Here is a 7948-nt window from a genome sequence, read left to right on the forward strand (position 1 = left end):
CACAATGCTGGAGCTGTTGGCACAGTGAGGGTTTGATATCACAATGCTGGAGCTGTTGGCACAGTGAGGGTTTGATTTCACATTGATGGAGGTAGGTGGCACAGTGAGGGTTTGATATCACAATGCTGGAGCTGTTGGCACAGTGAGGGTTTGATATCACAATGCTGGAGCTGTTGGCACAGTGAGGGTTTGATATCACAATGCTGGAGCTGGTGGCACAGTGAGGGTTTGATATCACAATGCTGGAGCTGTTGGCACAGTGAGGGTTTGATATCACAATGCTGGAGCTGTTGGCACAGTGAGGGTTTGATATCACAATGCTGGAGCTGGTGGCACAGTGAGGGTTTGATATCACAATGCTGGACGTATTGGCACAGTGAGGGTTTGATATCACAATGCTGGAGCTGTTGGCACATTGAGGGTTTGATATCACAATGCTGGAGCTGTTGGCACATTGAGGGTTTGATATCACAATGCTGGAGCTGTTGGCACAGTGAGGGTTTGATATCACAATGCTGGAGCTGTTGGCACATTGAGGGTTTGATATCACAATGCTGGAGCTGTTGGCACAATGAGGGTTTGATATCACAATGCTGGAGCTGTTGGCACAGTGAGGGTTTGATATCACAATGCTGGAGCTGTTGGCACAGTGAGGGTTTGATATCACAATGCTGGAGCTGTTGGCACAATGAGGGTTTGATATCACAATGCTGGAGCTGTTGGCACAGTGAGGGTTTGATATCACAATGCTGGAGCTGTTGGCACAGTGAGGGTTTGATATCACAATGCTGGAGCTGTTGGCACATTGAGGGTTTGATATCACAATGCTGGAGCTGTTGGCACAATGAGGGTTTGATATCACAATGCTGGAGCTGTTGGCACAGTGAGGGTTTGATATCACAATGCTGGAGCTGTTGGCACAGTGAGGGTTTGATATCACAATGCTGGAGCTGTTGGCACAGTGAGGGTTTGATATCACAATGCTGGAGCTGTTGGCACAGTGAGGGTTTGATATCACAATGCTGGACGTATTGGCACAGTGAGGGTTTGATATCACAATGCTGGAGCTGTTGGCACATTGAGGGTTTGATATCACAATGCTGGAGCTGTTGGCACAGTGAGGGTTTGATATCACAATGCTGGAGCTGTTGGCACATTGAGGGTTTGATATCACAATGCTGGAGCTGTTGGCACAGTGAGGGTTTGATATCACAATGCTGGAGCTGTTGGCACATTGAGGGTTTGATATCACAATGCTGGAGCTGTTGGCACAGTGAGGGTTTGATATCACAATGCTGGAGCTGTTGGCACATTGAAGGTTTGATATCAAAATGCTGGAGCTGTTGGCACAATGAGGGTTTGATATCACAATGCTGGAGCAGTTGGCACAGTGAGGGTTTGATATCACAATGCTGGAGCTAGATGGCACCATGTGGGTTTGAAATGCCAATGCTGGAGCAGTTGGCACCATGAGGGTTTGATATCACATTGATGGAGGTAGGTGGCACAGTGAGGGTTTGATATCACAATGCTGGAGCTGTTGGCACAGTGAGGGTTTGATATCACAATGCTGGAGCAGTTGGCACCATGAGGGTTTGATATCACAATGCTGGAGCAGTTGGCACAGTGAGGGTTTGATATCACAATGCTGGAGCTAGATGGCACCATGAGGGTTTGAAATGCCAATGCTGGAGTAGTTGGCACAGTGAGGGTTTGATATCACAATGCTGGAGCTAGATGGTACCATGAGGGTTTGAAATGCCAATGCTGGAGCAGTTGGCACAGTGATGGTTTGATATCACAATGCTGGAGCTAGATGGCACAGTGAGGGTTTGAAATGCCAATGCTGGAGCCGTTCGCACAGTGAGGGTTTGATATCACAATGCTGGAGCTAGATGGCACCATGAGGGTTTGAAATGCCAATGCTGGAGCAGTTGGCACAGTGATGGTTTGATATCACAATGCTGGAGCTAGATGGCACCATGAGGGTTTGAAATGCCAATGCTGGAGTAGTTGGCACAGTGAGGGTTTGATATCACAATGCTGGAGCTGTTGGCTGATTGATGGTTTTACAGTCATGTGAAAAAGTAAGTACACCCCATGTAAAGTTTTGACTTTTTCAACATATTTCAACATAGTTATTTGATCTTTCAACAATATTGATAGATAAAGGTGATATAATATAACAAATATCATGAAACATTTACATTTTGTAGTCCATTGTGCAATTTAAATAAACATAAATGCAAATTTCGCATGTGGAAAAAGTAAGTACACCCCTACATTTATCACTCCTTCAAATACCTAAAATTAGAATCAGGTGCACCAGCTCAGGTGCAAATGATTAGAACATCGTTAGAGAGGATCTTGGAGGAACCTGTCTTATTTAAACCTCAGACATTTAGTTTGGTTTGCTCTTTGTTGTTGAAGTGTGCAGCGTCACCATGCCAAGATCAAAAGAGCTCTCTAAGGCCTTCAGAAAGAAGGTTATAGATGCCTACGAGTCTGGGAAGGGATTTAAAAAGATCTTCAAACAATGTGAAATCAATCATTCGACTGTCCGGAAGATCATCTACAAGTGAAGAAGTTTCCAAACAAGTGCCAACTTGTTCAGGCCAGGCCGCCCCAGCAAGTTCAGCCCAAGAGCAGACCGCAAGATGCTGAAAGAAGATTCTAAGAACCCCAGAATGTCATCACGGGACCTACAGGTAGCACTTGCCACTGTTGATGTCAAAGTGCACGAGTCTACCATTAGAAAGAGGCTGCACAAATTTGATCTACATCGGAGGTGTGCCAGGAGGAAGCCTTTGCTGTCCAGAAAGAACATCAGGGCAAGACTAAAGTTTGCCAATGAACACCTCGGCAAAGACCAGCACTTCTGGAACAATGTGCTCTGGACAGATGAGTCAAAGGTAGAGCTATTTGGCCACAGTACCAGAAGACATGTTTGACGAAAACCAAACACAAGAACCTGATACCAACTGTAAAGCATGCTGGTGGAAATATTATGGTTTGGGGCAGCTTTGCTGCATCAGGGCCTGGGCAGCTCACCATCATAGAATCCACTATGAATTCTTCATTGTACCAGAGGGTGCTTGAGGATAATGTGAGGCCTTCTGTCGGAAAGGTGAAGCTCAACCGAAGGTGGACCTTGCAACATGACAATGACCCTAAACATACCAGTAAATCCACCAAGGAATGGCTGAAAAGAAAGAAATGGAGGGTTCTGGAATGGCCAAGTCAAAGCCCGGATCTGAATCCCATCGAGATGTTGTGGGGGGATTTGAAACGAGCTGTGCATGCAAGAAACCCCTCAAACATCGCACAGCTGAAAGAATTCTGCATGGAGGAGTGGGAAAAAATTTCTCCCAGTCGATGTCAGAGACTCGTAGACAGTTATAAGAAACGCCGACTTCAGGTTGTTTCTGCCAAAGGGGGCAATACCACCTATTAGAACCAAGGGTGTACTTACTTTTTCCACATGCGAAATTTGCATTTATGTTTATTTAAATTATACAATGGACTACAAAATGTAAATGTTTCATGATATTTGTTATATTATATCACCTTTATCTATCAATATTGTTGAAATGAAGATGAAATAGCTGTATGTTGAAATATGTTGAAAAAGTCAAAACTTTACATGGGGTGTACTTACTTTTTCACGTGACTGTATATCACAATGCTGGAGCCGATGGCCCAGTGAGGGTTTGATATTATCACAATGCTGGAGCTGTTGGCCCAGTGAGGGTTTGATATTATCACAATGCTGGAGCCGATGGCACAGTGAGGGTTTGATATTATCACAATGCTGGAGCCGATGGCACAGTGAGGGTTTGATATTATCACAATGCTGGAGCCGATGGCACCGTGAGGGTTTGATATTATCACAATGCTGGAGCCGATGGCACAGTGAGGGTTTGATATTATCACAATGCTGGAGCCGATGGCCCAGTGAGGGTTTGATATTATCACAATGCTGGAGCCGATGGCACAGTGAGGGTTTGATATTATCACAATGCTGGAGCCGATGGCACAGTGAGGGTTTGATATTATCACAATGCTGGAGCCGATGGCCCAGTGAGGGTTTGATATTATCACAATGCTGGAGCCGATGGCACAGTGAGGGTTTGATATTATCACAATGCTGGAGCTGTTGGCCCAGTGAGGGTTGGATGTCACAATGCCAGAGCTTGATACCATATCATGCTTGAGATCGTGTCCACAGTGCAATAGAGCTTGAATATGTCATCCTGGTATAAAGTTATGCAGTGCCTGAACTTGGGGAAAGTACTACAGCAAGATGACATATGGCTAGCAGAAGTGCTGATAATAGGATGGCATGGAACTAAAGATGATGGCATCGTGTGACAGATGGAAGTCAACGACGGCACGGTGTCCATGGCACAAAATCTGGATTGTCGTGGATAAATGTCATGGCAAAGGGCAGGAGTTAGAGGGAATGTGGTACTGCAACTAAATGTCAGGCCGTCAGGGTACTGAATCTCGTGGCACAGTTTGCGAGCGAGAGGGCACAATGGTGAAGCTGGACATTCGCGTACTGGATCTCATGGCACAGTGCCGGAGTGGGATGGAATGCGGTACCGCAACACGGTTTGGCAGGGACTGGAACTGAATGGCATACTAATGCAGCTGGACGAACGTTTCCTGCGGTGTCATGAAAATGAAGCCAAATCAATGATTCATTGCAATCTTTTTATGGCAACTACAGACTTGGCATTTAATATGGAATATTTTTTTTTTCTTGACTTGGGTTTACTTTCTTAACTCAGTATATCAATCTGGTGAGTTTCTTTTACACTTTGGTGATTTATTTGTTAAAAGAACCATGTCACTGATTGTCTGTTGCAGCAAGAAGTCAACAACAGGATTATATCACAGGTGGCGTGGCAAAATGTGCGGACAGGTGCATTTGATGATTGGCTTCACAATCGGGTATACATGGGTTGTTGCGTTCTGTATTAGTGTAAAACAACTGCTGCACGTCTCCAAAAGTTATTGCCGCTTCCTCTGGAGATGGTCCGTCAACTCGACAATGCTGTTTGTCATGGAGTGGTGGCTTTACGAAATTACGGCATGAAACAGCGTGCTATTGCTCGGCAGTATGGCATCACTCAAGGTCAGGTGTCAAAGATCCTGAAACGAAATGCTCAGAGGGGTGTCCCTACTCCAATACCGAGGCCAGGAAGTCCCCGCAGAACCACAAGGAGGGATGATCGCCAGCTGCACCGGTTAGTCCGCAATGGCCGTCCCAAGTCAGCTAATCGGCTTAGGGCTGAGTGGCAGCAACTGACAAATGTGCCTGTATCCAGAAGGCTAGTCAACCAACGACTGGTTCAAGCAGGCTATCGTGCCAGGCGTCCCCTGAGAAAGCCATGCCTGACCAGACAACACCGCCAGCGCCGATTGCAGTGGGCCAGAGAGCACCGTCAATGGCAGCAAGGACACTGGAATCACGTGATCTTCAGTGACATGTCTAGATTTCTGGTCTATCGTCAAGGTGGCCGCGTCCGAGTGCGCAGACAAGTGTATGAAGCCTACAACAAAGATTGTATAGTGCCAAGAGTCCAAGCTGGAGGTGGTGCGGTGACCGTTTGGGCTGCTTTTCATGCAGGGGGCAAAACTGACCTGGTTGTTCTGAATGGAAACCTGAACCAGTTCAAGTACAGGGCCATTCTGGAAGAAACATTGCTTCCATTTGCTCGTGCAGCCTTTCGAGGAAACTTTGTCTTCCAAGATGACAATGCACGGCCTCATCGTGCTCGCATGATCCAACACTTTCTTGCTGACCGTGGTGTAGAGCATATGGAGTGGCCTGCCATGTCCCTGGATATGAATCCGATAGAGAACTTGTGGGCAGAATTAACGCGTCAAATCGACCACTTGGACCAGCAGCCGACCTCTGTGCGTGAATTGCAGCAGGCTATTGTCACTGCATGGCAAGCGATTCCTGTCCAAACCTTGGCAAATCTCGTGAACAGCATGCCTAAACGTGTACGTGCTCTCCTGAATGTTCGTGGGGGTTACACGAAGTACTGAACTGTAATTTTACTGTCCGTAATCCCAGTCGTAATTTAACTTTTGTTTTTGTTAAAAAATTTTTTGGCTAATGTGCAAAATAAAGAGATACTTCTGGAAAACGTACAGAGGTTTAACACAGTACTGTCCATGAATTGAGTTCGATATCAGTTTACATCACTTTCAAGGATCAATTTATTTGTTTCGAAATGTCAAATGTGGTTTTTGTTTCTTTTAAAGGTCACATTAACAAAATCTCGAATAATTTCAACATAATTCCAATGAACTTTTGGTTCTAAGACATCTTGAAAAGTAAGTTCACCCCCACAAAAAAAATATTCCATATTAAATGCCAAGTCTGTATGTGATGTAAAATGTATCGCACAGATGCCCTCTGCTGGGCATATTCTCGTGGCACTTTTCTTGATGGCAGCTCTGAGTTTAGTCCTGTATTTGTTCGATAGCTGCAGTGTGTATTGACAACAATAGTATCTGCTTTATTTTACAAGTAATGTACGAAAAGGGGTTGCTGTTTTAGCGGAGAGGGTTTGGCAGAGCAAGATTGGTGGGCAGGACGTGTGGCGCGGGGGCGGCCGGGGGGCGAGTGGAAGGAGTCTGGAGCGGGAAGGGGGCGGTGGGTATGCTGGACGTATTTCAGTTTGAAAACTTTGAGCTGTGTTCACATAGATAATCCATAGTGTAAACCATTTGGTTTGATTGAATAACGCGACGGAGAGGACCCTCAAGTAACATGCCATGCCTGCCAGAGCCATGCCAGACCCAATGCATATACCATGTTATAATCCATTTCCTACCAGTCCATGATCCAGAAGGACTGACTGGTCGGAAGCTTTGACATAATAACTTCCGTTCACACATATCTCAGTCAACTGTCGTTTCCAAAGTACCTTTTTGGCAGTTTTTATCGAAATCCAATCCAGCAAATTTAGAAGTTGGCACACCAAAAATTTAGAAGTTTTTCCTTGGCACACCTGAGCTCCTCACCACATACAAGGCTTTCATCCACAGCTCAATGGAATACTGTTCCCCCCTCTGGCTGGTGCTCCTGCCTCACACCTAGCTCGGCTTCACGCTGTTGAAACCAAAGCTTTCAGAATCATTGGAATCTCCTGTGATGAAGTTAACTCCGAGGGCCTTTCACTCATTCACCGCAGGCAGGTTGGTGGTCTTTCTGTCTTCTACCGACTCCTCTCCGGCCTTGCTCCCCCAGTTCTCTCTGTGCTCTGTCCCCCCAATATTCCTTCAGGTCGCACAAGATCTGCCTGCAACCCTCTTATGGTTAAACTGCCAAAATCTAGGCTCCCTGTTCACCTTCACTCCTTCATTCCTCTTTTCGCCCGCCTCTGGAACAAACTCCCCCACTCCCTTCAATCCCACCCCTCCCTCCAGGTCTTTAAAACAGCTGTTCACCACCATCTCTTATCTTCCCCCATCCAAAACCTTGATCTTTTCTACCCCCGTTAATTCACCCCAGATACACTTCTTCTTTTTTTTCTTTTTTGAAATTCCAACTTCTTTCCTGGAAGTCCTTGCAGTGTTCATATGTTTTAGACCTCTCCCACCTCCCCCCAAGCCCTCCCCCTCTCACATTTCTCCCAATGTCCCTGCTCTCAAATGTTGTGTTTGTGTCCTTCCCCCTCTCCCCCCATCTTGTCTACCACTCCCCTTATTTTTTGTGTTTTATGTGTCGGTTTGACTTTTTGTGTGATTAATGTTAGCTCTTTCACGAGCCTCGATCTTGTATACAAAAAATAATAATAATAATAATAATAAAAAAATAGATACATTCTGAGCCCAGTGTGGTATAACTTACACTTGCATCGAATCTGGAATTCAAAATGTTCGATTATATCTAAATACAGTGTTTTCCTTGGGGAGAGAGATGTAG

The sequence above is a fragment of the Myxine glutinosa genome, chromosome 11, assembly GCF_964187855.1.
Source record: "Myxine glutinosa chromosome 11, kmMyxGlut1.1, whole genome shotgun sequence".
NCBI classification, from domain to species: Eukaryota; Metazoa; Chordata; class Myxini; order Myxiniformes; family Myxinidae; genus Myxine; species Myxine glutinosa.